This window comes from Bos javanicus, chromosome 8 (assembly GCF_032452875.1).
Source record: "Bos javanicus breed banteng chromosome 8, ARS-OSU_banteng_1.0, whole genome shotgun sequence".
NCBI classification, from domain to species: Eukaryota; Metazoa; Chordata; class Mammalia; order Artiodactyla; family Bovidae; genus Bos; species Bos javanicus.
In genome coordinates, this window is record NC_083875.1 from 44,814,080 (window position 1) to 44,830,718 (window position 16,639).

The 16,639-nt window shown below is 41.0% G+C and overlaps 1 protein-coding gene across 4 annotated transcripts in view; it reads right to left on the reverse strand.

Moving 5' to 3' along the window:
* Positions 1-16,639, reverse strand: part of DOCK8 (dedicator of cytokinesis 8) — a 237,508-nt gene that overhangs the window by 197,479 nt on the left and 23,390 nt on the right. For 2 of the 4 annotated variants that reach the window (XM_061425465.1, XM_061425466.1), the window contains exon 1: positions 12,984-13,104. The exons of the other annotated variants lie outside the window; for them this stretch is intronic. The gene's annotated coding sequence lies outside the window, so the exon portion shown is untranslated. Of the gene's footprint in view, positions 1-12,983; positions 13,105-16,639 lie in introns of those variants that run through there. 4 annotated transcript variants of the gene reach the window in all.

A 16,639-nucleotide genomic window follows, 5' to 3' on the forward strand; every position in this document is an offset into this window, starting at 1 on the left:
TTAAAAAGAACACTGCAAAATATCTCCATCCTAATTTTGTCTGCCAGTTATGCAGGTTCCCTCCCCACAGACAATCTATATAAGTTTCTTGGGTACCTTTTGTGCACATGGAGTATACACACAACACATGTACATATGCTTTCCTTCATTTTCTTTACACAATGAGAACAGAATACTTGAGATTCATCTATGTTGTAATGTGTACCAATAGTTCATCCCTTTTTTGATGAAGCATTACATCATATGGATATACTACAACCTGTTTATCCATTCACTAGTGATCAGCATTATGCTTTTTTCCCCTAATAAATAAGAACGTAAGAATGCCCTCATTCTTTTTGCAGTTGTATATGTATTCTATTATACAGATGGGAAATGATTTCTCAACTAGTGTCTTTTATGTATTTTTGTTGTTTCTAATTTTTTTTAATTGAGATACAACTGACATATAAAATTATATTAGTTTCAGGTATATAACATAATGATTCAGTGTTTGTAAATATTGTGAAGTGATTGCCACAATAAGTAGATAACATTTGTCACCGTATATAGTTACAAAATCTTTTTCTTATGATGAGAACTTTTAAGATCTATTCTCTTAGCAACTTTCAAATATGCAACACAGTATTATTAACTATAGTCACTATACTGTGCATTACATCCCCATGACTTATTTATTTTAAAACTGGAAGTCTGTACCTTTTGACTCCCTTCACCAATTTTGCTCACTCCCCACCCTCTGCCTCTGGTAATTACCAATCTGTTTTCTGTATCTATGAGTTTGTTTGGTTTAGGTTCTACATATAGATAAGATCTGGCTCCCCTGGTAACTCAGTAAAGAATCTACCTGCAATGCAGGAGACCCTGATTTGATTCCTAGGCCGGGAAGATCCCCTGGAGAAGGAAATGGCAACCCACTCCAGTATTCTTGCCTGGGAAATCCCATGGACAGAAGAGGCTGGTAGACTACAGTCCATGGTGCTGCAAAAGAGCTGAACACGATTTAGAGACTAAACTACCATAGGTGAGATCATATGGTATTTTTTGTCCTCTGACTTACTTCACTTAACATAACGCCCTCAAGATCCGTCTGTGTAGTCAGTCACAAATGGCAGCATGTAAAAAAATTTTTGAGGGACTTCCATACTGTGTTCCAAATTGGCTGTACCAATTTACATCCTGTGTTGTCCCTATACTTTTGCCAGCACAAATGATGCTCAATAAATTGCACATTTGTTAATTTATACATTTATAAGTATATCTCTGGAATAAAGTCCTACAAGTGGAACTGTTGGGTCAAAGGATTTGTGTTTGTCCTTCTTAGTATTTTACCAATACTTGAGCCAGCAATGTAAGAATATACAAAATAGTTTCATCAAATTTAAGAGTCAATGAACTAATTGGCTATTCTGCCTATGGTTATCTGTAACTACCCTGTAGAGTCAAGATCTGTTTGCATTATTAAACAAAACCAAGATCTTCACTGAGGAGCTTTTCTGCCTTTTGTGGGCAGGAAGCTGTCATCTAATGAAGTTAATCCCTTCGTTTACAGGGCAACTGTAAAGTTCAGGGCTCTAAGGTTGATTACCTCCCATCAGACTGAAGATTTGATCTATATATACTGAGATTGTGGTCTCAATGAAAAGGACTCAAAGTTGGCAGTTGGATAATCAGTCTGATGCAGAACTATGAGAGGTCAGGTGGCAGATGTAAATTTGGTCAGGTTTGAGCTAGGGGTTGTTTTCCCAGCAGGGGTGAGAGCCCTATACCTCTCCACCTATGGTTTCTCACTCATTTCCCTAGCAACCCATCACACAGATGGCTGTATGTGGTACCTGCAGTGATGTGGTCAGAAACCGCGGTCCTAGAGCAAAGCCATACAACCTTGCTAGAGAGCAACTGAACCAACTGCTATTTGAGTCCTCTTCGGGGAGTCTACTCTGAGAAAACCCAGGTCACAAGAGCTCCCAATAAGCCAGTCATAAAGGATTCTCAAAGCAGTGTCTGAACACAGAAGAACTTATGGAACAAAATTTTGCAAACTCATGAAATAAAAATAGGTTTCTAAATGCTGAGAAAAACATCCTAATTATTAGGACTGTGGAAAGATGACACAGCTTTTTAGTGAGAACAGAAAAACCATGCTGCTATTTGTAAGTGTTTACATTATGCCTGGCCCAGCACTGAGCACTGATGCGTGCCATCCCACTGAATCCTCACATCAACACTCGAAACTGAGTTTATCAGGGCTCGAAATGTCTGGGAGTCAGGATTTGAACCCAAGGCTATCTGACTCCAAAGACTGTGCTCTTAGTCACTATGATTACATAAGCTCAAAAAAAAAAATGTATTTAAATTTAAGTGCACTATTTAAAAATATACAGAAGAAAAACCACTAGAAGGAAATAGTATTCACAGTTGTATTAGAGAGGCAGGATAATAAAAGTTTTACCCCCTCATTTTCTTTTCTTTTTCCAAATTGTTTATGCTATGGTTGCCATAATCTTATAACAAATCATGTACACACACACACGTATTTTTAACCTCCCGTGTGTCAACTTTCTGAGTACTTTAAATTCTTTTGCTGAGACACACAGGAATGAGTCTAAATTATCTTAAGAGTCTCTTGAGGGCCCCCTTAATCATTATTTTGCTTCTGAGCCTCTTGCAATTTATAAATAAAACTGTGTCAGTATATTTTGAGCCCTTGTATCCACTCCTGATCATCTGGATTCAATTAATCTCAACAAATCTTTTTGGGTGCTGTTAAAAGCACCTCATTTCTCCACTCTGATCTGTGATTTATCTAAGTTATTTGTCCCAGCTCCTTCAGTAAGACCCTGACAGCCTTCTGGACTCTGCTACCCATGTAACTGCAGCTGTGAAGTACAAACGCCTTTTACTGTGAGATAAAATGGGGTGATTTTAACACCTTCCTTTTTTTGTGAGTTTCTCACACAAAGCTAAGTGGAATTTAGCTTAATTTATTGAGGTGACTGAGAAAATTTTGGTTTATCCTTGAACACAGCCTCAACCTATGCCGCACAAACGGACAGTAAGACTGGCTGTATCTTCTTGCATGCCCTATATCACAATGGTTCTCAAAGTGTGATCCCCGGAACAAAAACGTAACATTCCTCTGGAATCCGTTAGAAACACACCTTCTTGGGCCTCACTCCAGGCCTGTGCTGTGCTTAGTCACTCAGCTGCATCCAACTCTTTGCAGCCCCACAGACTGTAACCCACCAGGCTCCTCTGTCCATGGGGAGTCTCCAGGCAAGAATACTGGACTGGGTAGCCTATCCCTTCTATAGGGGATCTTCCTGACCCAGGAATCAAACTGGGGCCTCCTGCATTGCAGGCTGATTCTTTCCCAGCTGAGCTACCAGGGAAGCCCCCACTCCAGGCCTACTGAATGCTAAACTCTGCGGTGGGGTCCAGCAGTCAATGTTTTAACAAGCCCTCCAGGTGATTCTGACTGCTCTCATGTCTGAGAATCTCAGGTCTATGGTAGCAGACAAATCCCAGCTCTACCTGCTAGCTTCCCCTCAGACCTTGGACTTGGCCATGTGATCATCCTTCTTGACGCTTCCCAGGTGGCTCTAGCGGTAAAGAACCTGTCTGCCAATGCTGGAGACATAAGAGACGTGGCTTTGATCCCTGGGTTGGGAAGATCCTCTGGAGGAGGGCACGGCAACCCACTCCAGTATTCTTGCCTGGAGAATTCCATGAACAGAGGAGCCTGGTGCACTAGTCAACGGGGTCGCAAAGGGTCAGACACAAATGAAGCAACTTAGCATGCACACACCCTTCCTTGGTCTATCTAACTCTGCCTAGCTGGTTAATTTGAAGATCAAGATTCTGATAGACATTCATTTAATGATGCTTAAATACCTACCCGATCAGATTTAACTAAAATATGCCACTTTATACAAATTGTTATTGCACCCCAAAATAACCACCTCTCCCAGTCCCTTCTTCCTCTGAACCCAACCATCTGCTCAAAATTTATTTTAGATTGGAGGATGGGAACAGTGCTCCTTAAATCAAAGAAACTACACTGTTCCTAAGTTACTAAGCTATTAAGAGTGAACTACTGTTTACATTAGGAAAAAGCTCTGAAGTGAGGGGCAGTGGAGACTAGGAAGGGAAAGATTCCGGAGAAAGAGCAAGGTGAGAAGAGATGCAAAATGAAGAAAATGTCTTGGTTGAAAAGAATAGAAAGGAAAGATGAGGTGTAAGCCCAGAAGTCTGACACTGATTTATTCTTTCAGCAAATATTTGTTGAGCACCTACTGCTCAAGGTTCTACAGAGACGAAAGCAGATAAAACTCTCTGCTGTTAGGAAGCCGACTTTTGAAAATTTTTTTCTTTTTTAATTGAAGGATAATTGCTTTATGGAATTTTGTTGGTTTCTGCCAAATATCAACATGAATCAGCCAAGGTATACATATGTCCCCTCCCTCTTGAACCTCCCTCCCATCTCCCTCCCAGTCCCACCCCTGTAGGTTGTTACAGAGCCCCTTTTTGAGTTCCCTGAGCCATACAGCAAATTCCCATTGGCTATCTATTTTACATATGGTAATGTAAGTTTCCATGTTACTCCATACATCTCACCCTCTCCTTCCTCCCCCAACCCAGGTCTGTAAGCCTGTTCTGTATGTCTGTGTCTCCACTGCTGCCCTGCAAATAATTTCATCAGTACTATCTTTCTAGATTCAATATATATGCGTTAGTATATGATATTTTTCTTTCTCTTTCTGACTTCTTCACTCTGTGTAATAGGCTCTAGGTTCATCCACCTCATTAGAACTGACTCAAATGCATTCCTTTTTATGGCTGAGTAATATTCCATTGTATATATGTACCACAGCTTCTTTATCCACTCATCTATCGATGGATATCTAGGTTGGGAAGCTAACATTTGAATGTGCAATGATGTCTGAGCTTCTGCATCATTAGTGGGTCCCAAGCATTGCCCTATTCAGTGATTTTTCAGCTCATGTTTCTACTGGGTTCATGACAGTAGGTGTCTGAGGCAAGGCAATCTTTAGGTGCCTTTGTGGGAGGGGAAGAGATGGCCAAAGTGAGGGGAAATTGTTTCAAAAGGGAAGGCAATCAGACTCCTTTCAACTAAGTAAATTCAAATTTAGCCTCTTAGAGAGCAAAGGAGGCTTCTGAATTTTATTTCTAAGTTCCTAGTATCACATACATTCTACAAATCCAAATCTGTCCTCATAACCTCTTCCCATGTCCAGAAAAGGACACTGAATTAGAGAAGAATTGGGTGACTGGATCAAGTTCTGATGCAGAGGCTGTTCAGACCTAAAAAGTCAAGTCTTCCTCTCCCAGTTTTTTTTTTTTTCCTTGCCAAATGGGCATATTTACATTCACTTAGCTTTAGCACTCGTCCTGTTCCAGAAGCGAGGCCCAGTCTTTTGCCAATATTTCCCAGTAAACCACCATGTCTTTTATCACTTTTGCAAATATTCTTTCCTGCTGGTCTCAGAAAGAGACTCATTTGGGGACTCTGTCCACTATTTGCATAAAAATCCTAAAGCTATATCCTTAATAAAATTCCTATCCAGTTATAAAAATAAGTTCCTTTACGAACTTAACTGTTGCCTGTACACACTGCTATATGTAAAATGGATAAACAACAAGGACCTACTGTATACCACATGGAATTCTGTTCCGTGTTCTGCGGCAGCCTGGATGGGAGGGGGGTTCAGGAGAGGATGGATACATCTGTATGTATGGCTGAGTCCCTCTGCTGTTCAACTGAAACTATCACAACATTGTTAATCAGTTATACCCCAATACAAAATAAAAAGTTTAAGTAAAAAAAATAAGTTCCTTTATTAATCCCTTACTAAAATGTTGGGCATGTTAGTGTGATATACACAGAAGTAAAAGTCCCTTAAATCACTTCCTAATAATTGTGAGCATACTCTGTGCACTAAACAGTTACTCAAGGTGATGGTTATTAGAGTAGTTGCTTTGTCAAAATTGCAAAGCCTGAGTTATAGACCAAGAAATAGTTCAAGTCAAGAATACTGGCTAAAAATACTAGATCTAGCTCATCTAATTTTGGGGAAGGAGAGGTTTCTTTTTTCTTTTTTGGCTGTTCCATGTGGCATGTGGGATCTTAGTTCCCCAACCAGGAACTGAATCCACTCCCCTTGCAGTGGAAGTGTGGAACCCTAACCATTGCACCACCAGGGAACTCCTGAGAACAGGTTCCTTATGTGGTACTTCCCCCGTGTGCAATATTAGAAAAATGATACCGTACTTACTGAATGAAAGTACAGCAAAAAACTTACACTATTGGGTATATTCTTAATACTGAGAAGTAAGAACAGACTAGAGAACATGCACAGTAAGGTTACGAGAACTTTTTTTAAAGAGACAGTGGTAAAAAGTAAGGATTGTATATAAAGAAATTTCCTTCTTCCTCCATTAATTGATGATTCTTTCTTATTACTCATTTTAAAATCAAAACAGTTCAAAGAGTCTCAGAGTAATTATAAAGATGACCTTAACACATTCTGTTTAGATGCTTAGAAAATTATGCAAAATATTTATAATTGGGCCCATATATGAACCTTTCCTTTTATGTACTGAGATTTTTTTTTCTTTTTTAGAAAACTTTAATATGAAACCTCCTGATATTCAAGTTAATACCATAACAACAAGGATAACATGACCAAATTTTGAACACCTCCTTTGCTATCTCTGTCCTGCAATCCTTTTCCTTCCAACTGTGAGTCTCAAATTTGAGTATACATAAGAATCAGTCAGGAAACTGGTCAATAGTGTAGGTGTCTGGGCCTCATCTGTGTCAGAGCTGGCTAGAATCTGCACTTTCAACAGCCACAAAGGTTCCAGGGCTGTCCATCTAAGCACACTTGAGAACAAGCAATGACCTCAAAGCCAATGGGAAACCTAGATGTTAAAACAACCTTAAAATCCCAGGTAATGATACCTATTTGGTGCTCACTTGGATGGAACTAGGAGGAAAATGTGTATCTATGCGGTCCAGTCTGTAATTTCCCACTTCCTCCAGCAGGGGAATGATTTATACACAAGGCAGTAAAGTCAAGGTTCCCCAGATAATCTAAGTAAATATTTTCCCTCTCACTCTGTGTAAACAAGTTCAGGTGGTTTTAGGTTACAAAAGTTAAGAAGGAGAAAGGAGGAAAGATGGAAAAGAAGAATTACAAGGTCTGAATAATTACAGGGTCTGCTTCAGAAGGCATTTACTCAGCTAATCCAGAATACTGTCTAATAGTAAGAGTTTGGAATTATTCATTTTCTGGCCTCATACTTTCTGCAGAGTCCATGAGCATTTAGAAAGATGGTCTTGTTCAGAAATCGTAATCCATACCAAATGATGGAGTGGAACTGCATCTCTCAGTAAGATCTTGATGACCAAATTCTTCTCCAGTCATCTGTGTGCCTACCAAGGGTTTGAAGATTCTGCTCTGCATCTGCCTATTACATTAATAAGTATCTTACTATTGATATCATGGCTCCTATTAGATTGTTCTCCTATACAGGTTCTAATGAAAAAGCACTTTCCTGAAAACAGCCTTACTTTTGGCCTTCTACAAGGGAAAAACTCTTAGTTTTAGCTTCTTGTAGTTCTAGAACACTTTATGTTTTAAGAGCTTCTTGCATTTGGACACATCTCAAAATCCTGGCCACACCCAGCCTCTTTGCTCAAAGCATCAGTATGTACTTACAATTTCTAAAAGTGTTTGAATGCCTTTGTACCAGGTGACTGCACAAAATATACTAGGAGTAAGTTACACTATAGCAATTAAAAGGAATGAGATTTTGGAAACAAAAAACCCTAAAACAAGTTTGTGACATGAAGCCCTCATACCTAGTGGAGGTACCCCATGATGGGCACAGGGCCAAATTCACATACCCCATCCTGTGGCATCCGTTTTGGTCAAGGGCAATGTGTTTCCATAAGAAGGCTGCTGAACATGTATCCACCTCTGATAGTATCTTATTTTGGCAAACCTTTTAGAGCTTTACTAGGCTCTCCTTCCCCATCCAGAGCCTCACTGCTTATGAAGTAGGCAAGACCAGTCAACAACACTCAGGGAGGTAGTTAAGGGACAAGTCAGCAAAGAGCAAAGTTAAGCTACTACCTAAAGCTAACAAGCCTTGTAAGAGGCAAAGCTCAGCTGAGAACTCAATTCTCTTAATGCTCCAGAAAGTAGATTATGGTCTTTCTCTTCTTAAGAAAGTTGCTTTAAGGAGGCACAAGACAACAGGCAGACACCAGGGTGCTACGATTTAAAGGGGTCAAAAATCCCTGACCAACTGTAACTTGCTGTGCTTGTAACTTCTGCCACTCTAAAGCATTACAGGAAGTGTTTCACTGTAGTCGCTTGAGAGAATAATATGTAAGTGAAATCTACTATGGTGGCTCAGCGATAAAAAATCCGCCTGCAATGCAGGAGATGCAGGAGATGCTTGTTTGATCCCTGGGTCGGGAAGATCCCCTGGTGGAGGGCATGGCAACCCACTCCAGTATTCTTGTCTGAAGAATCCCATGGACAGAGAAGCCTGGCAGGCTACAGTCCATAGCATTACACAGAGCTGGACATGACTGAAGTGACTTAGCACACACGCACCAAACCTACTGTGACGTCAGGTCACTGTATCAGTTTAATCTATTTCCAGTCTCTCATACAGGGACACTGAAGAAATGGAGCCAGACCATCCCATGGTTAGCTCAGGGGTCTGAAGGAGATAACGAGTCCCACAAAGCAATGGTGGGAATGGGAGACCACTCTTCTTCCAGGAGGGATGGACAGTAGAGAAGGTATAATCAAGCTTTCAAGGCTAGTCTCAGACATGCATCTTAAATCAAACCTTTGTCTCAGGGACAGAACAAACACACGTGCCTTGGGATACTCTAGGACCAATTTCGTCCATTTTCCAGTATTCCTTAGATTAGGAAATAACAAATTAGTTTAAATGCATGTTGCATGTTGCTAGGAATAAAAGTCAACAATAAAACTTGTCCTAATTTTCCCAAGGAAGTCTACATAGGAATTTTTTAATAAAAAATATTTAATAAGAAGTTTACCTTCAATATCCTTATGCTAACTTGCATAGTAATAATTTTCCAACAAGTGATAACCTTGATTCAAATCCTGCTTCATCACCTAATAATTGTGTGATCTTTGGCAAATTAGTTGACCTTGCTGAACATGGTGGTGTAGACAGAGGTACAGAGACACACAAAGACGAGGCCAAAAGAAGAAGTTGTAAAGCAGTAGAAGCCACAGGTGAGCAGAAGCCATGAAATGAAAAAAAAAAAAATGTTGGTGGTTCTAGCAGAGGAGGAAGGAGGAACAGGTAGAGAAAAGGAGGAAAGAAGGACACCTGAGTCCCAAACCTGTCAGGCTATAAGAAATGCCATCGCAGGTTGTAGGAATTCAGCCCTTGTTTGGCTCCATAGCTGGGTATCTTGTGCAGTGAGCAACCTGAACAGCCTTATGTGGAGGTCCTAGGCCCATGCCTAATAGTAGGGATTGGCACTAATCTAGGCAAAGCTGAGACCACAGACCTATCTGGAGAAGTGAGGGACTACTTGGCTTCAGGCCATCACAGGCGTGCACACCTAGTGTTACTAGACATCTGAATTTTCATACGAAATCTGCAGTTTGGAAGTATTGGATAGGGGGAAAAAAACAACTTCCCTTGAGCGTGCAGACCTAATGTGCAGGCTAAAAACCAATAGTTTTCCTTACTTTGTGTTGTATCCTTAAAGGAATTCACCATTAACAGGTATCCTGGTCCTTCACCATTACCAGAGGTAATTAGTATCCATAATCCTTGTAACCTGGAGAAGCCTACAACTACAACTATTATTGCTACAATTATAAGGCTAGCTCACAATTATTTGGTGCTTGCTGTTTGACAGGGACTGTTTTAATTAGCCCAGTTAATGCTCCAACAACCCTAGGAGGTAGGTGTTATCTTCACTTTACAAATTAGGAAACTGAGGCCAACAACGGTTAAGTAACTTGCATAAGATAATTGCTGTAAGGGTTAAATTTCTGGCTTTTTCCTGTTCCAGCAGCTTAGCAATGGAAAGCCCAGCATGTGTAGGCTTTCTGAAGAAGGGTTATTAAACTTTACCCTGACTACTGAAGAGAACAGGTTTTAGCTTGCCACTGAGACTTTGAACCCAGCTCCACTATCATTAATCCTTCCACAAGTAAGTAGTTTTGGAATATGTTCCAAATATAATTCAAATACCCATATTAGCAGTGGGTAAAAGAGTTAAGAGCAATTTCTGAAGGTTGACTTTTCATTAACTATGATTCTCTTTTTTTGTGCATAGCTGTCTCTTCACATTTCACCAAGGAACAAATCTCGAGCACAATACAAGTGAAGTCCTTTGAAATCCAAAATCTGTTCACGCACCAAATGTTTTATGGTGGGGTGATGTGGGATGGAGAAGGCAAAAGTCGTACTGAAATAGAACTGTCATTCAAGTTTTCATTCAGGATCTTTCCTCATCAGATGTTTCATATACAATCTTGACGAGCATTTTCCATTCAACTCCTCACTTCTTCCTAGAAACTTGCTCAACTAAGTTCTATCAGAGAAGAAAACCTTCCCTTCATCCTCAAGCTCCCTATCTCTCCTCATCCCCTGACCACCCAGCCTTCCCTTCCTCCAGTCCCTCCCATCCTTAATCCAGGCTTCCGTGCAGAAGCTGTCTTTGATACATTGGGCAGCTAGTGACCTCTTTCCATGCTGTTCTAAGTTGACCTTTCTTTTCATCACACACTTCCCCATCCTTCGTGAAGCCCCTCCCTGGAATTACACACATACCATCAACCCTCCTAGCCAACAGTCCTTACTTTTTAAAATTGGTTTTCCTCCCCTTTATGTCCTTTCAGTTCAGTTCAGTTCAGTTCAGTTGCTCAGTCGTGTCCAACTCTTTGCGACCCCATGAATCGCAGCACGCCAGATGTTGTTAATTCCCAACCGATAGTATTTGAATAAATTTGGGATTGAGAGGAGAAGAATCAGCAGCTGCTCCAGGTAAGTAAATCTTATTCCTCAAACACAAGGAAGCATTTAAATTGAAAGAAAAAAAGGGGAGAGTCCCAACAATGAAAACCCCAGTATTATGGGGATATTAGGGGATTCTGTTGTGATGAGTCTACTGTGAATATTATCTGCAAAGTAGATAGATTATTATAAATGGTCTTTTCCTCAAATGAAATCAGTTGTTTGTTTCATTCCTTCAAGGGACAATGTCAAAGCTATTGAACTCAAAATTGCCCAGTTTAATAATTTGGCCCACATAGAAAATTTTTCCCTAAAGAATGCAGAAAAGAATTTCTATAAAGCAATTATTTTATCCTCTTTTGCCCAACTGAACCAGTAGTGCATGAGCCATGGCTGTTTCCTGTCAGTTTAATAATAAACAATACAGCCCTTTCTTGCTCTCTCATCTTGAACCACACATGCTCCTAAAGATATGGTAAATGCTTGTGTCAGGACATAATGACAACTTAAAAGATCCTTAGTGTGTGGGATACAGTCAAGGAGATCAGATGGTCACAAGCCATGACTCCTGCTTACAAAGCCTGTGGTTTAAAATAACAGAGAGGATCATATGCCAATAGCAACTTTATCGAGTTTTTGGGGTGTAACAAATTCTTTCGATGCTACAATTAAATAGTACATCCTTAGAAAAATCCACCTGCCAAACAGGAGACATGGGTTTTATCCCTGAGTCGGGAAGATCCCCTGGAGAAGGAAATGGCAACCCATTCCAGTATTCTTGCCTGGGAAACCCCATGGACAGAGGAGCCTGGTGGACTACAGTCCACAAGGTCGCAAAAGAATCAGACACAACTTAGTGACTAAAGGGCAACAGGAGCAGCATCCTTAGAAAAGCCAAAAATGGCCTGGTAGATGTGATACACTCTGACCAACCAGGAACAGAGAAGAAAGGTTTGATGTTATACATTAAGTTTTTGAAGGGAAATTTATTGAGGCTGTCAGATTGGTGCTGACAGTACAGAAAACATCACTGGCTGGTCTTTTTTCATTTACCTTTGTGGATGGCAGTCAGAGGCAGGCTAAGCCTTGGATGGTGACTTATCTGTGTACAGCTTTAAAGAGGCTACTGTTGAAGAGTAAATATCAGCACAACAAATTTAGGATGTGAATACTCTGGTGGAGGCAGTTCTCTCCCCAGAAGTCATTAGTTCAGTTCAGTTCAGTCGCTCAGTCGTGTCTGACTCTTTGCGACCCCATGGGTCACACCCCCTGCAGCACACCAGGATTCCCTGTCCATCACCAACTCCTAGAGTTCTCTCAAACTCATGTCCATTGAGTCGGTGATGCCATCCAACCATCTCATTCTCTGTCGTCCCCTTCTCCTCTTGCCTCCAACCTTTCCCAGCATCAGGGTCTTTTCAAATGAGTCAGTTCTTCACATCAGGTGGCCAAAGTATTGGAGTGTCATCTCAGCATCAGTCCTTCCAATGAATAGTCAGGACTGATCTCCTTTAGGATGGACTGGTTGGATCTCCTTGCAGTCCAAGTGACTCTCAAGAGTCTTCTTGAACACCACAGTTCAAAAGTATCAATTCTTTGGTGCTCAGCTTTCTTTATAGTCCAAATCTCACATCTGTATATGACTACTGGAAGTCATGTCTTAGGGCTATTTCTGGACATGAAAATTTGCCATTTCCTGGCACTGGCCTAAGAAGCTGGCAACTTCCCAGCAGTCCTTTGCCTCTACCTTCGCCTCACCCTGCGAGGTGCCCGGTAAGGCAAGTGTTTACAGCAGTGACAATAGATACAAACACAAGCAGGTACAAAGAGAGAAACGAGAAGCTGGGGCATTGGGTCCAAGTTGGGAGGGTCTGAGCTCCCTGTCCCCTGCCTGGCCTGGGGGCATAAACTGCATTCAGTTTTGCTCTCACCTCACTCTGTCCTCTCGAATGAAGTAATGGTATCAGGCCACAAATTCTCTTCCACGAGATTATGATGTTTCTGGAAAGTCCCATTTTCCAGAGTTAGTTCTGCTTTGGCTCAAGCGTGACCCTGCATTTGGTAAGAACTTTATCTCAGTGAAAATGCAACTAATTCTATGAGCAATAACCCACTATATGCTCACCAGCCGCGAACCAATTCATGTTGAAGAATGGGCTGGCTGAGTGGTGGTTTTGAAGATGGTTGAGTTAGAAGAAAGGCAGGTACACAAAGACAGAGCCCTTGCAGGCTATGTCTGGATCACAATCCAAGAACATGCGGGAAGTGGGTGGAGCCAAGGAGGGATGAATAGGAAGGTGGAGAATCTAAATCAACATCACTTATGTCTCAGTTTTCCTCAGACCCTGTAACTGAATCAGAGAAAAGAGAAAAAATAAAAGAGCCACTTAACATTAAGTGGTATTTCTTTGAAAGGAAGAAATGTAATATTGACCAAGTACATCTGGTAATGAGTCAGGTCACAAGATGATAGAAAGGATGATGTTAGTGTTTTGTCTAAGGCATAGGTCAAAAAGAGTGCAGAAAAAAAAAAAAAAAAAAGAGTGTAGGGAAAAACAAGACAGCCAGGAGAACCGAGGGCTCCCTTCTGGGGCTCTAGAGACACAAGGCCGAGGGGAGAGGGAGTGTGGCAGCAGGTCACATCTCAGTGTTGGCATCCCCAATAAAAGTCACCTCAAGTAAGGCCCCACCCCACCAGAGTACTTCAAAGTCAAGTGTTGGTGTTAGTCGGTCAGTCATGTCTGACTCTGCAACCCATGGAGAGTAGCCCACCAGGCTCCTCTGTCCATGGAGTTCTTCAGGCAAGAATACTGGAGTGGGCAGCCATTCCCTTCTCCAGAGTCACCAGGGAACAAGGTTCTTTTTCTCGAAGGTCCTGAAGAACCTCAACACAAAGTCTGCACAGATTGCTTGTTTGACTCTGTTTTCTTCCTTTTTGTTTTTAATTTATAGAGGATCAGTAAAGAACTTTTTAATATACTTCATGTGGAGGAAACAGAATGGAATTAGAAATACTTTAGTTTACTTATTAACATCAATACTATCAACAGAATTTAAGCTGGAAATATTTATTTCCCCCAGAGACTGCCACACTTTTGAAACAAAGATTTCTCTGCCATAAAACTAGTAGGAATATTTTTAAAATGACAAACACCAAAAAAGATCTCCTGTCAAAAATACCCTTCTTGATGAAAAGATTAGAAAATTTGTGTAAATTCTACAGGTTCAGTAACTTGCCATATTTGATTAATTTTCAAAATGTGGAAACATTGAAAAGGTACAAAATAACAATTCATAATCTATTTCTCCAGCTGACAAACAGACATTAAAAGTAAACAGCAAATTCAAATTAATCGTATGCTAAATAAGGAAATATACTTCTTTCATACATCAGGTATGAATGACAACATATGCCCTATTATACTCTATTTTGGCTGTAAGTATAAAATATTTTTACTGTCAAAGGGAAAATATTCAGGTCACATAAAACCTTTTAAATATTCAATATTCATATGTGATTTTCAATGCCAGTTAGGAGACTCTAAATTGAAACCTCAAAGAGAAAAAGTACTGGTAAATTTCACTTTTCCTATGATACCATCATCTAGTTTACCTAACTTTCTTGGACTTGTTGAAGGTCTTATTTAAAAACTGATAAATTACTTGTGAATTACATACCCACAATCTCTGGATTCGACAGCAAGACCACTTAGAAAACTGGAATCATTTTATAGGCATATTGTAAAGCCTTCAAATTTGCCCCTCCTTCCACCATAAGAAATAATCCCTTAAGTATTCCTACAGTCCATTTCCTCTGCCTCTCCTGCCCTGTCATATAAAAAACAGGTACAAAAAAATCACATTTTTTGTGTGTTCTTTTTAGTTGTTTTGTTTGCTTGCCGAAATTATCTGAATGATCACCTTAAAGTCCTATATCACTTGGTCTAGTGAATTTGCAGTTTTAACATCTATATCTTAGTGCTATACAACATGTGTTGGATGGCATTTCTACTCTGCCAATGATCTGGAATTGTGCAGGGTTAGAGAGATTTGGGGAAATGCCTGATACTTTGCACAGGTATTTCAATTTATCAGTTTCTTCCTTTCATCAGCAATACAGCAAATGCAGCAAGCCTACGGTAAGGAGTAGGACAGAGGTCAGCCTCACTGGAGTCCTACGGACAGAACCCTTCAGCTTCTTCACTGTTTTTCAAGATGCCTAGTGATTTCATCAGGAGAGGTGTAGTATGAATACTCTGAGAGCTGCCTATTTTAAAAAAAGCAAGTATCCTAAAAGGCTAAAGAACCCATGCTGTTAACTGAAGATGGCCTACCATGCTGTACATGTCAGGCTGGGTGAGGCCTTAGCAGCCTAGGACGTGAAGTCAGCAATCAGAAAAGCAGCCTCAGAAGGTGTGTGACCTCTAATGATAACCTGATGTAGGCAAAACAAATGGCCAGCAGTCAGAAAACCCAGGTGTCCTATGACTCTTAGAGGTCTGTCCCCTGCACTGAGAGCCCTTCCATCAGCTCCCTGGGAGGGATGCACCTGCCCCTAAGAACTCCGTGAGACAGTAGCCAGTCACCTTCCAAATTCACTGGCCCACATGTCATGACCAACCACAGCTGGACCAGGAAGAAAACACCAGTAGGGTCTTCAGGGGCTATGGTAGGGAAGCACTGACAATAATTTTGGGCTTCAAACTTCCATAGCTGGGAGCAAACATTAGACTTGAGAAGAGTGGTAGAATTCTATGAAGGAATGTTGCAGACCTAGGGAAGGCTGGCCACAGAAATTAGTTTATTAATTCTTTAATAAATATTTATTAAATATCTACTATTTGGAATTGTGTGTGTGTGTGTTAGTCACTCGGTTGTATTTGACCCTTTGTGACCCCATGGACTGGAGGCTGCCAGACTACTCTGTCCATGGAATTCTCCAGGCAAGAATACTAGAGTGGGTTGCCATTTTCTTCTCCAGGGGATCTTCCCAACCCAGGGATCGAACTCAGGTCTCCTGCAAGGCAGATTCTTGATGTTCTGAGCCACCACATATGGTAGGTGTTATGCTAAGCTCTGGGTTTCCCAGGTGGTGCTAGTGGTAAAGAACCTGCCTGCTGATGAAAGAGACACAAGAGACGCAAGTTCAATCCCTGGGTCAGGAAGATCCCCTAGGGAAGGGAATGGTAACCCACTCCAGTATTCTTGTCTAGAGAATCTCATGGACAGAGGAGCCTGGCGGGTACAGTCCACAAGGTTGCAAAGAGTTGGACACAACTGAAGTGACTTAGAATGCACTCATGCTTGTTAAGCTCTAAACACTGGAAAGTTAGCAAAACTTACCCTCCTGAAGCCTCCAGTCCACAAGGGGCAGGTAGGGAGACAGGGGACATGAAATAAGCAATCCCACAAATTTAGGATTACAAATGGTGATACATGCTGGAAAGGGGAATAGAGTGCTCTGTGTGTATGAAAAGGAGAGACTGTGACGTACCATGCATTTCTTTCTGTGGATAGTGGTGAAAAAACTTTGGAAGCTAATATTCAAGACCAAGACTGGAGTAGTAGGTACCGCAGATCATCTCTG